The 18,204-nt window shown below is 40.4% G+C and overlaps 1 long non-coding RNA gene and 1 pseudogene across 1 annotated transcript in view; one reads left to right on the plus strand and one right to left on the minus strand.

Moving 5' to 3' along the window:
- The window catches only part of LOC129143346 (uncharacterized), a 133,681-nt gene that overhangs the window by 85,184 nt on the left and 30,293 nt on the right, over positions 1-18,204 (minus strand). The window lies entirely within an intron of this gene.
- LOC459970 (stress-70 protein, mitochondrial-like) lies at positions 336-2,539 on the plus strand (annotated as a pseudogene).

Genomic DNA, 18,204 nt, shown 5'->3' on the forward strand with positions numbered 1-18,204 from the left:
TAATCTAGCTTATGTAATAATTGAATTAGTTTGGCTGCTGGAGGAGAATGAGTCAAAGTGGAACATAAATGGAAGTGAGAGGACCAATGAGGGCTGATGCCAAACTATTCAAGACAATGGCAGTAGATAAGGACAGAAGTAGCCCAGTTGATTATAGTGCTAGTCATAAAGGTTACTGTTTATCAAAACTTGAACTGTATGCTTAATATTATGCACTTGATTGCATGCAACTTTTTAAATATCATAAAATCATGACTGCACCGCGCAGCTCCCGGCCGCCTGAGCGCCAGTTTGCTGCCTCGTACTCTTCCATCCAGCTGCCATAATAAGTGCCAGCCGAGCTGCAGCAGCCAGTCTCAGGGGCACCGCAGCCTCCCCGGGCCCTACGGCCGCTCGCCACCAGGATGGCTGGAATGGCCTTAGTCATGAGGCTTTTAGAATTGTTTCAAGGCAGGATTATGCGTCGGAAGCAATCAATGGAGCAGCTGGTGGTGTTTATTTGGGTACTACCAACTCCTGTGTGGCAGTTATGGAAGGTAAACAAGCAAAGGTGCTGGAGAATGCCGAAGGTGCCAGAACTACCCCTTCAGTTGTGGCCTTTACAGAAGATGGTGAGCGACTTGTTGGCATGCCAGTCAAGCAACAGGCTGTCACCAACCCAAACAATACATTCTATGCTACCAAATGTCTCATTGTCCGGCGATCCTGAAGTACAGAAAGACATTAAAAATATTCCCTTTAAAATTGTCTGTGCCTCCAATGGTGATGCCTGGGTTGAGGCTCATGGGAAACTGTATTCTCCAAGTCAGATCGGAGCATTTGTGTCGATGAAGATGAAAGAGACTGCAGAAAATTACTTGGGCCCACAGCAAAAAATGCTGTGATCGCAGTCCCAGCTATTTCAATGACTTGCAGAGGCAGGCCACTAAAGATGCTGGCCAGATATCTGGACTGAATGTGCTTCAGGTGATTAATGAACCCACAGCTGCTGCTCTTGCCTATGGTCTAGACAAATCAAAAGACAAAGTCATTGCTGTATATGATTTAGGTGGTGGAACTTTTGATATTTCTACCCTGGAATTTCAGAAAGGAGTATTCGAGGTGAAATCCACAAATGGGGACACTTTCTTAGGTGGGGAAGACTTTGACCAGGCCTTGCTACAGCACATTGTGAAGGAGTTCAAGAGAGAGATGGGGGTTGATTTGACCAAAGACAACGTGGCATTTCAGAGGGTGCGGGAAGCTGCTGAAAAGGCTAAATGTGAACTCTCCTCATCTGTGCAGACTGACATCAATTTGCCCTATCTTACAACGGATTCTTCTGGACCCAAGCATTTGAATATGAAGTTGACCCATGCTCAATTTGAAGGGATTGTCACTGATCTAATCAGGAGGACTATCGCTCCATGCCAAAAAGCTATGCAAGATGCAGAAGTCAGCAAGAGTGATATAGGAGAAGTGATTCTTGTGGGTGGCATGACTAGGATGCCCAAGGTTCAACAGACTGTGCAGGACTTTTTTTGGCAGAGCCCCCAAGTAAAGCTGTCAATCCTGATGAGGCTGCGGCCATTGGAGCTGCCATTCAGGGAGATGTGTTGGCTGGCAATGTCACAGATGTGCTGCTCCTTGATGTCACTCCCCTGTCTCTGGGTATTGAAACTCTGCGAGGTGTCTTTACCAAACTTATTAATAGGAATACCACTATTCCAACCAAGAAGAGCCAGGTATTCTCAACTGCTGCTGATGGGCAGACACAAGTGGAAATTAAAGTGTGTCAGGGTGAGAGAGAGATGGCTGGAGACAACAAACTCCTTGGACAGTTTACTTTGATTGGAATTCCACCAGCCCCTCGTGGAGTTCCTCAGATCGAAGTTATATTTGACATTGATGCCAATGGGATCATACATGTTTCAGCTAAAGATAAAAGCACAGGACGTGAGCAGCAGATTGTAATCCAGTCTTCTGGTGGGTTAAGCAAAGATGATGTTGAAAATATGGTTAAAAATGCAGAGAAATATGCTAAGGAAGACCAGCAAAAGAAGGAACGAGTTGAAGCAGTTAATATGGCTGAAGGAATCATTCATGACACAGAAACCAAGATGAAGAATTCAAGGACCAATTACCTTCTGATAGTGCAACAAGCTGAAAGAAGAGATTTCCAAAGTGAGGGAGCTCCTAGCTAAAAAGACAGTGAAACAGGAGAAAACATTAGACAGGCAGCATCCTCTCTTCAGCAGGCATCACTGAAGCTCTTCAAAATGGCGTACAAAAAGATGGCATCTGAGCAAGAAGGCTCTGAAAGTTCTGGCACTGGGGAACAAAAGGAAGATCAAAAGGAGGAAAAACAGTAATAATAGCAGAAATTTTGAAGCCAGAAGGACCACATATGAAGCTTAGGAGTAAAGAGACTTCCTGAGCAGAAACGGGCAAACTTCAGTCTTTTTACTGTGTTTTTGCAGTATTCTATATATAATTTCCTTAATTTGTAAATTTAGTTACTATTAGCTAGTGATCATTTAATGGATGGTGATTCTAACACTATAAAGTTCACAATGTTCGATGTCCCTAGCTTATCATTTTTCAGCTGCATGTAAAAGGAAGTAGGATGAATTGATCATTATAAAGATTTAACTATTTTATGCTGAAGTGGCCATATTTTCAAGGGGTGAAACCATCTCGCACACAACCATGAAGGTAGTCAGCCATAGACTTGAAATGAGACCACGTATGGGGATGAGATCCTTCTAGTTAGCCTAGTACTGCTGTACTGGCCTATGTGTACATGGGGTCCTTCAACTGAGGCCTTGCAAGGCAAGCCGGCTGTGCCATGTTTGTAGATGGGGCAGAGGAATCTAGAACAATGGAAAGCTTAGTTATTTATGTGAGGTACAGCTATTAAAACAATATAGGAATGAGGCTAGACCCTTACCTTCCCTAAGGCATACTTTTCTAGCTATCTTCTGCCCTGTGTCTGGCACCTACACCCTTGATGATTGTTCTCTTACCCATTCTGGATTTTTTTAAAATAAATATGAAAACCAAATAAAATAAAATAAAATTATGAAGTTAGATTTTTCTCTTTTATAAAAAGAAGAAACGACTTCTGGCTTCGTGAGTTTGAAAAGCAACCTGTCTTCCACAACACATGGGATTTCAAGATGAGATCTGGGTGGGGACACAGCCAAACCATATCACCATGGCACATTGTACATAATACTGTGATGGCGTTGATCTCATTCCATCAACCTACTCGTCCTGTCCTTCTCTCAGAGTTCAATATTGTACCCAATTGTCACCCAGTTTCATCTTGGGGTGAAAACTCTATTGGACTCACCTTCATTCATTCACTCATTTATATATTAACTCTACAAACAACTACTGAAAGTCTGCAACATGCATTATACTGTGTAGGCATTGGGGACCGAATGGTCAGCAAAAACAGACAAAATCCCTATGCTAATGCAGTGTAGAGTCTAGTGAGAAACACTGGCTTTGATCAAATGATCATTCTTACCTGTAAAATTATGTCAGTTATAAGAATTATGAAGATTTTTGTGCTATGAGAATATGTAGTAAAGTATTAGCAGGTCATGGAACGTTTCAATGAAAAAGTAAGGCTGGTTCTAAGATCTGAAGGACACATAGGACCTAATTAGATAAAAGCAAAGAAAGAAAACCTTACAGTCAAAGGGAATGATATATACAAACGCCGTAACGCAGGAAAAAAAAAAAAAAAAAAAAGGTAACTTGCTCCTTGAACTGAAGGCCACTATGGCTGGAACACAGAAAACTCTGTGCAGAAATAATCCCCTTATTTGTCAGACCACTATCTTGACCCAAAATGAATATGATCCTGTTCATATAGTAAAACCCATACTGATAATATTGGCCACTATTAATGGGGCATTTACTATGTACTAGTCCGTATTTAAAATATTTTATATGTATTAAGTCATTAAATCCTCACCACAATTCTATTAAGGAAATGTTGCTATTATTCTCCCACTTTATAAATAAGAAAACTGAGACACAGGGATAGGTAGCGTGCCCATGTTGTAGAGCCCAGATTTGAAACAAGTATCCTGAACCTTATGCTCCTCCTTCCTCACACTCACATGTCACGTGTTGAAGGCAGCCTGTCCCCACCTGGCCCCCTGTGTTAGGTAGTTCTGGGAGTCTCTAGCACAGCTTTCCCTGGGGAAAGGGTGATGACCAGGAACTGTCATTAACAGTCATCAGTGGGTTCAGCAGTTCCTAAGTAGTGTCTAGTGAGAGGTGAGAATGATTTGTCACCATTTGTTGAAAGAAGGTAAGAAGCACGAATGAATTGAGGCAAGGTCCCAGTCACCCTAGAAAGGTACAGTGGGTGCTGACAGAGAGCTCAGGGCTAGAGGCAAATCATCAACACTTGACTCAGTTACTGTCTTTGAGAAAGGTAATGAGGATCTTTATTAAATTGCTGAGAAGAGAGTATGCCCACAAGACAAAAGAGATGTTGTAGAAAAATTGCCCCACTTGGCAGGCAAGAGACCCAGCTCCTTGTGGCAGCTCTGCCATTGACCTTGGGCAGACACTTAACATCCTCAGGCTTTGGTTTTCTTATTTGTAACATGAGAGGACTGGAACAAGTGGTCCCTGCAGGTTCTCACAGCCTCTGGAGTTACTGAGACACCAGGAAGTAAAATTCAGCTCCTCTCCTGTATTTCTGAAGGAATAGACTTAAAGGCAAGAAATATTCCTAAACAACAATAGATAGTCCAGGCCATTCATGCTACAGGAACCTTTGATATATGGATTACATAAGTAAGTAAATTCAAACAAACAAAAGAGAAATTCTGCAACCTTTTGCAAAACATGAAGATTTTTGTTAAGGTGACCTCAACTTGCACCAAAATAAAATTATAAAGGAAATACAAACATTTATTCTTCCCAATGCTCCAGGTCCCCCCCAAATTTGCATTTGCTTCCTTCTTCCGTCCACCTTATTAATTGTACAAATAAGGGGCACGCTAAACATTTAAGTATGCAAATTTTAAAAATAATGAACATTCTATGCTTCTTTTGTGTTTCATTGTAATAAAATCTATTGTTCCATCCATCAGTCTCATTAGAGTAGGTTTTGACCTATACTGAAAAAAAAAACACTCAAATGGTCAAGCTCATCTGCCAAATGAGGGGCCTCAGAAGGACAATCTCCACTGTTTCCTCCCCCAGTGAATATTATATGATTCTCCATGGAAATGATTATAATAGATCAGCAGCACTGTGGTTTTACACAAAGGGTAGGACCTCATCGGCAGGCTAGAAGCCTAGAAATTGGAACTATCTCGATGAATACAGAAAAATTTTCTCATGGTTAATATGTTCTCCTAATCATGAAAAAATTTTAAGAAAGAACTTAGAGGTCTCACGGTCTGTTTCCTTCCCAAAGTACAGGATCTAGAAAAATGCTATTACCAAATATCTTGATGTAGCTTTTCTGTTGTTAAAAGAAAATACATATTGCTGAAAGAAGAGAGACATTGCAGAAGTTACCTGTCAATCAGCTTTTCAACAGGTTATACTGCAGGCATGAAATGAAAGCACCAAGACTTTGATTATGTGTAGATTATAATTATGTTAATTATGTTTCGCTTGTTTTTTTTTTTTTTTTTTTTTGAAACGGAGTCTCACTCTGTCACCAGCCTGGAGTGCAGTGGCGCAATCTCAGAGGCTCACTGCAACCTCCACCTCCCAGGTTCAAGTGATTCCCTTGCCTTAGCCTCCCAAGTAGCTGGGACTACAGGCATGTGCTACCATGCCCGGCTAATTTTTGTATTTTTAGTAGAGATGGGGTTTCACCATGTTGGCCAGGATGGTCTTGATCTCATGATCTGATGATCCCCCCAGCTTGGCCTCCTAAAGTGCTGGGATTACAGGCGTGAGCCATCATGCCTAGCCTATAATTATGTTTTAAATTTGGGGCCATATCTGGTCACTATTTAATAATATGTTCATCTAAAAATTAAGTCCTTTAAAAAATTCTTATTGGGTACTGGATTCCAAGATAGGATTCCATATGTTTCCTATACTTTACCATTACCAAGGTGTAAGACCATGTTTTATCTGCTATTTCCACAATGAAGGCAATGAGTAATTGAATCAATAAATTAAACGAATAAATAAATTGAATATTTGATTCATATATTTCTGGCAGAATGCAACAAGCAACCTCTTGGACCAGACAATTCTATTGATTTTTTCTTTGTCTTATTTATTCCATGTTATTACTTAAATCAAATAGCAAATCAAGCAGTTATAACCTTCTGTTACTGACCAAAAAAAAAAAAAAATCCTACACAGGAAAGAATATGTTAAGAAAGAAATTAATAGCAGATTAATACATTTATCAATGTAGCAAAATATTGTCAAACCAAATAACAGAGAAGGAGACTCTCTAAAATAAAGTAATATTTACTCTGGAATGGGCATTGCAGTGAGGAATATGCATGCCATAATAAATTGTGTGCATCTGCAGGGAGGTAAAGGAAGACAAAGGTTTTTAAAGAAAAAATGAGGATTGCATTATTGTTTTGAGATAATTATCCTTGGCTGCAAGGATCAATAACAAGGGTGGCGCCAGTATGAGGTTAGACTGGCAGTTGCTGAGCAGATGTCCCCGCAGAAGCATGTGTGTGTGTGTGTGTGTGTGTGTGTATAAGGTTGCAATGGCCTTTTTTGCAGTCTTTTGTGGTAGTTCTTGTTATCAGACACTCATGATGAGAACACTCTCTTCCTGGCCTTTCCCAACCCTATTTGTCAGGGTTTTTAACACAAGTGACTCCATTTTGATTCCGACAACTTTCACAATATTTACAGATGATCGTTTAATAATCACTGGAGAGAGAGATGCAGGTTTCTTTCTAGTTTACTGAATTCTTCCCTTTTTAGTTGCCACAGAAATCTTTGTGCTGACAGCAGCCCTGTGTGTGACATTTAGGCCCACAGACACTCATGTGATTCTAGAAAATGTCTCGAAGAAGGGACCTGGATTTTCATCCCTTTGCACTCCTGCAGTTTAGTTAAACAGCGGCGGCTGAACACAGCCACTTGCCATCCATTTGGTTATGATTCTTCTGCTTCATCATCAATCCAAGCATTGACCTAGTTGTAGAAATTCGGATCTAGTCAATTCTCCTAAATATCTAAAATGTGCACAACAAATCCAGTTCCTCCAACAAGGGTTAACCTTCGCCTCTTCTCTGTGTGTTTTTATACATTATGTATCTGCACTTTTGCATTAAGTGGCTATAATTAATATAATTTTGTTAGAGGCTAACTAAAATAAAAAGCCTTATCAATTAAGAATGCATAATATTTCATCTTAAGAAACACCATCTTCTAAGCATTAATGTCTTTAGACTATCATAAATAAAACATCAAGGAAGATGCTTGTGCATAAATCTTTGACCACATCTCTAATTAATTTTTCTTCAGGATAGAACTTTTGAAAATAATGCTGTCAAATTGAGAGATAGTAAAAATGTCCTTATTTTAATTTGAATTTTCCTTCTTATTAGAGGTTAAAACTTGTGCACACAGTCTTTGCCCTATGTATTTCTTCTCTTGTGAAATATCTGTTTACATCTTTTGCTTATTTTTCTAAGTCTTACATTTTTAATACCACATTTGACTGCATGTGTAATTTGTAATTTAAAATAGGGTTCAGTGAAAGGAGGTTTACAAATACATGCGTCATCACCATCATTTAATTATTTATTTAAATCTTCTCCTTAAAGTTATTCCTTTTAAAATATCTCTAAAAATTTTTCGTTAAAATGCCATTGAGAGCACCAGACAGGCATTTGAAATATCTTAAGATAGTGTTAGGCTGCCACCTAGCACTTCGGTGTGGAACAGCCCAAAACACCCATTGAAGGTTTTCTCATATTCAGAGCATATCGAATACAGTAAACACAAAAATGTCACCTTATGTCCTGAATCCAGAAAGGCTAAAAACTAATGTCAATGAATGCAAAAACTAGGACTCCCATAGACTCAGGGACAAGGTATTCCATATATACATATCCTCTATATTTAACACTTGTCACTGTTTACCTTAATTGAAATAGGAACACTACTCTGAAAGTCAAGAAAACTTGAGTCCTCATTCAAAACTTACTGCTAACAGATGTAGTGATCTTTCACAGCACAATGAGCCTCCTCAGGACTCCGTTTTTCCATAAAATGTAAGGAAGACAGAGGAAAGCTGTCTTGTTCCTCGCACTCTGCAAGGGTGCAGATTAGTGGTGCATCTCAGAGAGGACTGTATGCTTCTGGGGCTGTAGGAGCTGCGTAAGGTCGGATATGGGGTTGCTTGCAAACTTGGCCTCTTCCTGGTCACCCTCCCCTTCATCTCACCCCTTCCCCCGGAGATGGAGAGCACTTTCTCGGGTGCAAATGCTTGACCACATGCCTGCTTGACCGTGCTTCTGGTCTCGTTGGAGAGCTTTAGAGAGGGACAAAGAGGTGAGGATAAAGGACCTGCCTTCCCAATCAGCCTGTCTACAATAACAGTAACAATAGTCCAAGTCCTATTATCATACAGTGTCCAGTGCCCATACAACATGGACTACTCACGACAGCTTCCTGATCTTCTGAAATTTCTCACCGGCTCGCCTTCTGCCTTCTTCATGGGGGACACAAGCCCCCCTTCATTCTTCCATAAGCTGTAAATATTTTTCAAAGCATAGTCTCTCTGCTCTTCTCTCCTCATGCTTTTGCCTTCAAAGGAATGGTTTTCTTTGCACATCTTAAACTCTTAGGGTTTGATTGAAAAATCTTTAACTCCTGGGCAGAATTTTCACTTGAGTGCCAGTGATGGGTGTTCAGCTGTCTGCTGGAATGTTTGATGTCCCGTCCCTAAAACCATCTTCCTTCTTCACCATGTATAACCGAACACTCACAAAATCCGGACGGTTTTTTGTGTAGCTGTTTCTCCTGCTCACTGCTTCCTTTCTGTCCACAAGGGACTCTTTGTGGCGTACATGGACCATGGTAATGCCATCTCTTTAGTCCTTTGCTCTTTTAATCCAGATGTTCCCCAGGCAGAAACCCACTTTTCCCCACTGTGCAACAGCATCATTTTCTATGTATGCCCCGAGGTGAGAATGGTTGCTAAGCCCCACTCAACTCCACCCTGCATGTGCCTGCCAAATCAGACGTCTTCAACACTGGCCTCATTGCTGTAAGGCCCAAATCTTCCTGTTAATCTTTTTCATTCTTCTTTCCCACCCTGCCCTGCCGGGATTCCTGTGTCCCAAGCAATTTTATTTCAGTGAGATCCTCAGATCATGCCAACTAAAGACTTGTAACTCAAAAGTGTGGTCTGTGAATCAAGGGATATTGGCATTACCCGGGATCTTTTTGAAAATGCAGACTTCCAGTTTCCACCCCAGAATTTTGAATCAGAATCAGAATCTAAATCTCAACAAGATCCCTGGGAAATTCATATGCATGTGAAAGTTTAAGGAATACAGAATACACACACCCCCAACCTCCCTGTTTTTCTCTCACTTCATCTATGTATTTCCTTAATTTTACATTCACAATCTAAAATTATCTTGTTAATTTATCTTCCTTTCTATCATCTGCCTCATCATATTGGAATGTAAGCTTTATGAGAGCCAAGCCTTCATGATATTTACTGCTGTATATTTCTAGTACACACTTAATAAATAATTATTAAGTAAATAAGTTCTGAGCTCATTTCCTTATTCTCACTTTTATTTATGACAGATCTCCAATCCACCTTGCCTTCTCTCCTCCTTTTCTCCTTTTTAGATATTATTTATCCAGCTGGGTACCGTGGCTCATGCCTGTAATCCCAGCACTTTGGGAGGCCAAGGCATGTGGATCACCTGAGGCCAGGAGTTTGAGACCAGCCTGGCCAACATAGAGAAACCCTGTCTCTACTAAAAATACAAAAATTAGCTGAGGGTGGTGACATGCGCCTGTAATTCCAGCTATTTGGGAGGCTGGGGCGGGAGAATAACTTGAACCCAGGAGGCAGAGGCTGCAGTGAGCCGAGATTTTGCCACTGCGCTCCACGCTTCAGCCTAGGCGACAGAGAAAGACTCTGTCTCAAAAAAAAAAAGGAAGAAAGAAAGAAAGAAATTATGTATCCAACAAATTATTTCTCAAACATTCCAAGCACATGCACTTCTGACCTCCTAGACCCTATAGGAACAATTCAGACACCCACACTCACTTCAAGTGCTTTTTGTGTATATGTTTTGTCTCTCCAACCAAAATGTAAATGTCAGGAGGGCAGAATCTGTGCTTTATACTTTATTGGTATTTCCTAGAATTTACAGCAAGCAGATAAATGCATTCATTCTAGGTGAAAAGAAAGATTTACCAAAAGAGTCACAGAGAAAGTCTAGAAAAGAGAAATCCTAGAAAATAGTTTGGACAAATCTCTTTACAAGTACATTGAATGGACTTCACGTGAGTCCCCATAGCAAAGGCGTGTTATTTAATTATTATAAGTTAATCACCTCACTTACAAGTTGTGTTTTACATTTTAATATTATTATATTGTCTCATTGAGATTATTTTAAAATAATCCTTTATCCTAGAATGAAACTTGCATCTAATGTTATGTTTAGAGATTTCACATGACATCTTTGCTAAAATAAGTTTAAATTAGAATGAACTTCACTTAGTACACGTCAGTTCCTAACTTCCACTTTGATCTCTTCATAAAATCTTCCTAGTTTTGAATTTGAAAATAGGGCTAATCTTCCCCACGGTGGGGTATGAACTCTTTATTGTAGGGATTCTGTCTTTTGCATGATGTTAGTGAGGGTTTATGATCCCGGATGTATGTTGCTCCATTTTTCTGTCCATTCCTACATTGTTTGTGGCACACATCCCACATATACCAAGAAGACAGATTAGCTAATCTGTCAATCTTGATAAAATGCCTGGAAATGCCCTGAAGAATTACCCAAAATAATAGTTTATACCACAGACACTACAAACTGGAAAATGTTTCAAGCCTCAAACACTCTCCCATACCAATTATCTAACTTCATTATGGTTTTCCATCTTCTAGGTGGCATTTAGCATAAAATGTCTTCAAGGTGGCATTTAGCATAAAATATTTGCACTCTTTCATAATACTAAATAGAAAATACCTGTATATTTTCAAAAAAGGAAAAGAAAATTGTCATGAGTAATGAAAATGTTACTAAAAATGAGGTGCTGGGTCAGGTGGAATTCTACACAGACCCACAGACTACAGAGGTAAAAACAAAGCAAACATGAGGAAAATACAATGAGCTCCATGACCTTGGTTTCCAATGCATTTGATTTATATCAAAGCCAAATGTGGTTCATCCCTTACTAATCACTTATCTGGAAAGGAGAGAATGAAAACATTATTTTTGTTCATTCATGCCCAGAACGTAAATGAAATTCAGCAAGGAAAATTAAGTCAGTCATCCAAAGATTCGAAAATTTTCTCTTTCCTTAAGCCTCTGAACCAAGACTTAGATTTTGTAAGGTTCTGATAAATCACTCATCTGGTTACAACACACATTATAACTGTAAACTGGCCAGTCTGGTTCAAGTTCCTTCAAGTATGGGTTGAGAGTAGGTGCTTTCCTTTATTTATTATCTGTTTATTAAATCGTGTTTCTTATCAAAACCTCAGAAACATGTTAATGCTTTTTCTCCTGAGCAGTATGTAGTGACCGCTTCTCCACTGGTTTAGGATATTATCCTCTTATGCCTCCTAAGGGTAGAGAGAAGAACTTCTAGAGCTGTGGTAACCCTCTGCCTTAGTGGGTAACCCAACTCTTCCTCACTTCGCTGTCAAAACAGGCTCTCTCGTGATTCACCATCTCGTTGAAGGCACTCACCTTTCCACTCGGACACTGCACAGTGACCTGGTATATACGTCCTAGGTTGGCTCACTTATCTTGATATTATATATACTCTGTGTGTATTTTCCCCTTGGCAATGCCAGTTTTTAAATTTAAGTGAGTGGGAAACCAGAGACAAAGGTAACACTGTTAATCTTAATGTGCACATTTCAAGTAACCGTAGTCTAACAGTAAGAAAGATGGTAATCACAGAACATTCTAAGGTAAGTATAAATGGGAAATTGAAAGGAAAATGAAAGGGAAAGAAAAGTTGAAATAGTGGTTCTGAAAAGCAAAAAATTATGCTTTGATTTGCTTCTAGAACACAGTGCCCACTTCTTAAATTTCCTTTTTTTTTTTAAATTTTGATGAGTAGGCTAAACTACTACGTGCATACATAGGCCTTAAAAGGACTAGTATAACTTGCAAAGAGTAGCTGAATTTACAATTTAATCTACAGTCCTAAAGGAACTTGATAACCTGATTCTTTGTATATTCTTTGTCCAAAGGCTATAATCAAAATTACCATAATGTCACTAAGAAAAATTATTTAAAGACTCCATAAATTTTAATTAATAAGCTACAGATTTCTTAACTCATCAGAGCACTTCTGTCCGGTGGGGCAAAATTTTAACTAATGATCAAAAGGAACCTTCAAAACAAGGAGACCTAAGAGATAAATTATAAATCACAGTGAAAGGGTGACAGATACAGCTTCCCCCACCTTCAAATTCAGAATTCAGCAAATTGCACAAGAACTACATTGAAAACTCTTGCCTGTGCCCCCTAAGAGAGTCTAAAATGCTACCCTTACTAAAGTACCCACTTTATCTACACTTGAAGACCCAACCACTTTTGAGAGTAAATTACTTCCGTGAATCTGATCCACATGAGAAATGGAGAAAATCCTCTCTGTTTTCTGCCTGAAACCTGGAACTACCTTCTAAGAACATTATCTGGAGAGGAAGTGATATGGTTTGGCTTTGTGTCCCCACCCAAATCTTATCTTGAATTGTACTCCCATAATTCCCATGTGTTGTAGGAGGGATCCAGTAGAAGAAAATTGAATCATGGGGCAGTTTCCCCCATATTGTTCTCGCGGTAGTGAGTAAGTCTCATAAGATGTGAGGTTTTATCAGGGTTTTCCACTTTTGCATCTTCCTCATTTTCTCTTTGCCTGCTGCCATCCATGTAAGACAGAACTTACCCCTCCTTGCCTTCTGCCATGATTGTGAGGCTTCCTCAGCCATGTGGAACTGTAAGTCCAATTAAACCTCTTTCTTTTGTAAATTGCCCAGTCTCGGGTATGTCTTTATCAGCAGTGTGAAAACAGATTAATACAGGAAAGAAATAGGAAGAGAGAAAAAGACTAGACATCTGAGTTAGCCAACAGTATTTCTTCTGATATTCTTGCTTAGAAGACTCTATTTCCAAGGACAGACATAGTTAAAAACTAGGGAAGGAGGACCAAGATACACAAGTTAAATGATCTGTCCCAAGGTCATTTCACAGATATGCATGTTTCTCCTTTTCAGAAATTAAAGACTTACATAACCAAACCAAAAAGACTCAGAGTCCCTAATGAATCCAACAAGAGAAAATTATTTGCCTCAAAATACAAACATTTTAACTGATATTTTAAGCTGATTTGATTTGCTAAATTTACAAAACTAATAAGTTTCGACTCTTTCAAGGGAACTGGCTTGGATGGAGCCAAGAGTTAATATACCAGCATGTTGCCAAGGGTAGACGACACGCCCCGCCTCCCATATCCAGTTACATTTTCTAACATGCAAGGGGACCTTCTTTACTTTCTATTGTCCCTTCCCCTCTACATACACACAATACCCCACTGCAAGATGTGAGATATGGCACATAGGAATGGAAGGCAAGATAAAACAGTCATTTTGTCATAGCATAAGAACACAATTGGCATGTGCAATGCAGGCACAGCCTCATGATGGGAAGCTCTAGGCAACAGTGGTGGAAAGACAGACAGAGACAGATGCTCATGGAGTATCACTGCCCAAGGGGAGTCAGTGCTAGCATGTGGGTGACACAAGTAGGCTGGCTGAGGAACAAGGACCTCGATTCAGAAGAGCAAGCCTGACCACCAGCAGAAAAGGGGCAAATAAGGAAGCAGAAGTGTGATTTCCACATGAAGCAGCATACCATCTTCCCCCAACCACACCTTAGGGTCTGCAAGAGAACATAAGGAGGGGGAAGCCCTGAAGTTGTATCATGGGACATGTGGCCATCTCTCTCTCTTTCCCATTTCTGTGTCCCCTATTATAAAATGGTCTATAGTCACTGTTTCCACATCCTTCTCTCCCATTCTCAACTTTCCTCTCCAATTAGGCTGTCTCTGTCCACTGAAACTGGTCTTGTCCATCTCAGCCAGCCATGGGTCAAACCCAGTGGTCACTTCTCAGTCCTTACCTTCCTCCCATCTCAGCCCTGTTTGTCACAATAGGTCCTCTCTCTTTCTTAATAAGCTTTCTTCATTCATTCTCCAAGACACCACTCTCAACCCACTCACTGACGTGCATCCTCATCTTTGCTCAAATGACATCGAGGTGCCATTTCCCTGACATCTCGAGCACTCCGGGGCAGTATTTGGATTTCTTCTCTATGCATACTCACTTTAAAAATAATCTTGTTTAGCCCGTAGGCTTTAAATATGTTAAAGTCTCCCCAATTTAATTCTTCATGCCCAAACTCTCTCCTGAACACCAGATGCATATATCATAATGTTCACCTAACATCTCCATTTGGAAGTTGAATGGACATCTCAAAGTTAATGCATCTGAAATGATCTCTTTGTTTTTTACCACTGCCCACACACCTAAAACTCCTCCTGCAGTCCTTTTGGTCTTAGAGTCTAGCCATGCAGATACTCAGCCAAAAACTTGGAGTCATCTTTGATGCTTCTGTCTATGTCACACCTCACATCGGTAAATCAATCACCTGTTCCTCTATGTTCAATCTGCCCACTTCCCACTACTTCCATTGTTACCCTAATCCAGGCCATCATATTGCAGTTGCTTTTATGTTGGTCCCTTTATATCCACTCTCATCCAACTATCCCCTTATAGAAGTCTGAGTAATCCTTTTAAATAATCAGAGTATGTCATTCCTGTACTCAAAACCCAACCACTTAGAATATAAACCAAAATCATTATTCTTGCCTTCAAAACCTATGTTATCTGACCCTTAGGCAATTTTCCAATATAATTTCCTATTAATTTTCAGTCAGCCCCACTCACACTGGCCTTCTTGCTAGTTCTTAACAAAATAAAATTAAAAAAAAATCCAGCTGGGGACGGTGGCTCACGCCTGTATTCTCAGCAGTTTGGGAGGCCGAGGCAGGTGGATCACAAGGTCAGGAGCTCAAGACCACCCTGGATAACACGGTGAAACCCTGTCTCTACCAAAAATACAAAAAATTAGCTGGGTGTGGTGGCACGTGCCGGTAGTCCCAGCTACTTGGGAGGCTGAGGCAGGACAGTTGCTTGAACCCGGGAGGCGGAGGTTGCAGTGAGCCGAGATTGTGCCACTGCACTCCAGCCTGGGTGACATAGCGAGACTCCATCTCAAAAAAAAAAAGAAATTCCATGCACACACTCCCAATTCAAGACTGCACTTTCCTTGCCTGAGACTTTCTTCTCTCAAACCTCTGCATGCTCTTCTCCCTCAGCCTTTGGGGCTCTGACCCATCACCTTTTCAAAAAAGCCTTCTCCCATCTTCTGTGAGGCAGCACATCTCCCCACCCGCCTCTCACCCTACTTTGTTTTCTTCCTAGTACTTTCACCATTTAGCACATTAAGTATTGATATGCTCATTGTCATGCTTCTCCAACAAGAATATAAACTCACTAGTCTTCACTAAGAGACAAACACCATTGCAGTTAGAGAAGTTATAATTAAGATTAGCCAGCAATTGAGTAAAGGAGGCAGGTTCCCCAAAGCCAAGCATCATCTGGCCTTGGGAACCTCCAGCAGCCACATGTTCCTTTTACGCCTTGAAGGTGGCATTTCACACTCAAATGCCTACAGACCATTAGAGTAAAGCAGGAAGAAGGCCTGGAAGAATAAACTGGAGACAGCAGGCCCCTTCCAAGGGGGCAGCCACTCAGCTCCAGCTCATTTCCATGTGGGGATATTGGGGTGAAGGGATATTAACATATTGGCAGCTTAGTTAACAAAACTCCCTGGGTTTTGACTCATCTCTTGACTCCTGATTCTAAGGAGTGAGTTTGCTGTCCTTTGCCTGTATCAAAGGGAGCTCCTCTCATCCTCACCCTTTGAGGCTAACACAGTGGGACAATCACAAGTCAGCCTGTGGCTTCTGCCTGAAGGTCACCCATTTGCGAGCTTGGGTTTAAAGCAATAGCTGTCAGCCATCTGTTAGAGACACTGCTATGCCACAACCAGTTTTGAAGTGTATCACAAATGATTTGCTATTCCACCAACATTAAAGGACCAACATTTGCCAATGATTTTCTTTTTAGCTAATTACATTGTTTTTGATCGTGATCATGCCTTTAGTGTTGTGTACTTGCATTATGATATGCATCTTTGATCTTTGAACTGGAGAGAAAAAAAGGTAAAGTTAACACACAGAAAATTAAAACTATCCTATCTATGGGGTTTGTGCTGCATGCTAACATCATTTTTTATGTCTACCATGATAGAATTTAAAAGTTTGAGAACAGTTACTTTAAAATTACGCCGTAAGAGCGTGTAATATTTTCCATTAAATTGGGACTCAAAATTTTAATTATATATGAATTTAGTCCCATTAAATAGAAAGGAATGCCTTGGCAGGAAGTCAAGCCAGAACACTTAGTCTGAACTATAACGTGCCTGAAAAAAAAAAATCCCTTAATACTTTTTCAACTTTACCTCCCATTGTAGACCTTTGATTTCCACCACCAACTACCAGACTGTACCTTTCATGTTTTTACATCCAAGCCCTTGCCCATGGTATGCCTCACTCCTGGCGTCCATTTTCTCTTCTTCTCTCCTCTTATTTAAACCATGGCTAGCCTGCAAGGCTAAAATGATTTTCATTTCAAATATAAGCTCTTCCTTCACCACTATGGCCCACAGAGATCTGTCCTTCCTCAGAGAGTCTAAGATTATACCAGTATCAAGTGTTTGTTATGTGGCCTTGGTGGGCAGCTATCTCTTCATGTAACAGATAGGACAAAGAGAGCTAAACACAGGAGTACATCTGAGCAGTGCAAGGAACGGACTGTATCAAATGTTGGTGCCTTCCTCATAGCCCTTTGACTGACTTTGGAGGTCACTTTCAGCTTGACAGGCCAGTTCCCATATGTTAATGGTTTCTTATCTTTCAGCCCATGCATGGAAATGTCAGTGAGTTAACACTCTCAGAAGCAAACCTCAATGAAGGATGAGAGTTGGTGGATTAATACCCCAGCTTCCTCACCTCTTGGTGCAAAAATCCTGAGCTGTGCTCCACATAGTACCCAGAAAATCCTTAACAGGATTGAGCCCGGTTGCCCAGGATAAGGACTTGTTTTGTCATCTCCCTTCCCTTCTGCTATGGTCTGAATGTGTCCCCTCCAAAATTCATATGTGGAAATGTAATCATGAATGTGATAGTATTAAGAGGTGGGGCTTCTAGGAGGTGATTAAGACTGGAGGGTGGAACCTTTATGAATGGTATTAGTGACCATATTATTAGTGCCCTAGTCCTTTTTGCCCTTCTATCCCCACCACCATGTGAGGACATGGCATTTGTCCTCTCCAGCAGACATAGCAACAAGGCACCACTTGGAAGCAGAGAGCAAGCCCTTACCAGACACGAGATGTGCCAGAGCCTTGATCTTAGACTTTCCAGCCTCTAGAACTGTGAGAAATAAATTTCTATTACTTGTAAATTACCCAGCTTATGATATTTTGTTATATCTGCAGGAATAAACTAAGATACCTCCCTCTCCATGTTTCCTAGGATTATCTCAGAAATAAACTACTAGTACCTAAATCCTTATCTTGGGGCCTGCTTTTTGGAGGACTCAAATGAAGACATTCCCTGATGAAAGTTTTACTTCCTCGAAAACAGATCTTCTGTCTTCCTGCCCCATATAGAACCTTGCATGAACTCTTGCATGGGAAAATACTCGATAACTATCTGAAATCCATTGAGTAATAGAACTTTTAAGTGATTTGACCAAAATTGAGAAAGATTTAAGCACTTTTGCTTTTGTCCTCTCTCCCCTTCATACCTAGTAACCATAAAACAGGTCTAGAACCTGACAAATTTCTG

The sequence above is a fragment of the Pan troglodytes genome, chromosome 13 (genome assembly GCF_028858775.2).
Source record: "Pan troglodytes isolate AG18354 chromosome 13, NHGRI_mPanTro3-v2.0_pri, whole genome shotgun sequence".
Taxonomy (NCBI): Eukaryota; Metazoa; Chordata; class Mammalia; order Primates; family Hominidae; genus Pan; species Pan troglodytes.